General features: G+C 33.1%; 1 long non-coding RNA gene across 1 annotated transcript; it reads right to left on the minus strand.

The window, feature by feature from the left end:
• Window positions 1-777, minus strand: LOC103133336 (uncharacterized). Its single transcript, XR_475723.1, has 3 exons — window positions 334-777; window positions 160-207; window positions 1-13 (listed from the first exon to the last, which is right to left on the minus strand). It is a non-coding gene; the product is annotated as an uncharacterized LOC103133336 (long non-coding RNA).
• Between the last annotated feature and the right edge of the window lie 892 nt (window positions 778-1669).

Genomic DNA, 1669 nt, shown 5'->3' on the forward strand with positions numbered 1-1669 from the left:
TAAGGAACTCATCCTGGGTTTCAAACAGTCAAGCAAAACAGATTAGCAGCAATTCACATCACTCATTATATTGTAAAATCTCCAAATGTTTTTCATATTCTCAAAGTCAATATGACTGCATTTCATTATACGACAGCTGAGCTTTTATGTGAGCAATACCTTTGATTCTCCAATGTCAGTTCTTTTTCTTTTTGTTTTAAAGTATTTCTAGAGAAAGAAAAAAAACAGCAGAATTTCAGCAAAATTTTGAAAGCTTCAAGTCTCAAGTTTAAAAATTGCTAACAACATTGTTTTGATTGCAATCAGCAACGACAGATCCAGTGAATCACTGACCTCGACCGATGGAGTTCACTCTGGGTTTAAAACAGGCTGTTTAAAAACAGAACAAATTAAAACCCTTCAAAACAGATTTTGTTGTAAAATGACAATTTCTATGTTCACATGACGAGCAATACATTTTATGACAATTAACATTATTTTTTTAAAGTATTTTTTTTAGCTTGTACAACAATACTTTTACTTTTGTAAAACAATACTTTTGACTGAGTTCAGTTCTCTTTCTTTTGCTTTAGAGTATTCCTACAGAAAGAAAAGAAGCATAATTTCAGTCCAATATTGAAAGCTTCAAAATGAACGTCTCAAATCTAATAAATGACATTAAATCAATTCCAATCAAAGCTGTCATAATTGCAATCAGCAGAAACAGATCCCACCTTAAGGAACTCATCCAGTAAAATACTGACCTCACCTGTTGAAGTAGAATCTGAGATTCTCTCTGGCTGTTATAAAAAGGCAACAGATTAAAATCCTTCTAAACACTGAGTCAACAGTAAAATCATCAAAATGACTTTGCGTTTTTTTTTAGTTTTTTTTTTAGCATATGCAAACTATCATAGATAGATAGTTTGTATTCTATTTATGAAACGGTTTGTCTTTAAAATTTCTCAAGATAACCTGATTCTGTGATCAGTTAATACAAAGTGTGATGGACATTTGTAGAAACTTATTCAGTTGAACAACACAATCACATCGCTGTGTCTGGGTTATGCTCTCTCTGTCCCGATTCTCAGCATCTCACTCCAGGATACATTCTCACAGGCTATTTTGGATAGCAAGCCCTGCCACATCACACATTACATCACAGGTCTCTCAGGCATTGACAGGGGAGCGGCGGGGGAAGATGTGCGGGTTGTGAGTGGATTACTTTCTGACATAAGACCAGGTTGGAATGAATAGCTTTTTCCCTTAATAAAATATTTATTGAAATTTGAATACATTTTTTTAATTAAAAAAATAACATTAATTTGAGGATTTAAACATTTGTGTGAAAAAAGAAAAAAAAATTAAAATGTCTAAGTGGGCAAATACTTTCTCAGAGCATTTTATATGATCTAATTGTCAAAAGTTTCTTTACATAACATAAACAGTTAAAGTTACCATGCACTAACTGGAGAGTTCATCTTACCTTGTCTCCTCTTCCTCACAAATTGAACACCTTTACTCAGAAGATTTCTTAGAAATGTTTGTATTTATTTTCTGTTGTTTTTCTACCCCTTTGTGACAGGATTTAAAATAGGTTTTGCTTTCATTAAAATTCAGTCTGTCCAGAGTGCAATGTGGCAGAGGGACAGTGTTTCAACCTTTCTTCCAGTCTCGACGTATCTTTGTC

This window comes from Poecilia formosa, unplaced genomic scaffold (genome assembly GCF_000485575.1).
Source record: "Poecilia formosa unplaced genomic scaffold, Poecilia_formosa-5.1.2 Scaffold2641, whole genome shotgun sequence".
In the NCBI taxonomy this organism is placed as follows: Eukaryota; Metazoa; Chordata; class Actinopteri; order Cyprinodontiformes; family Poeciliidae; genus Poecilia; species Poecilia formosa.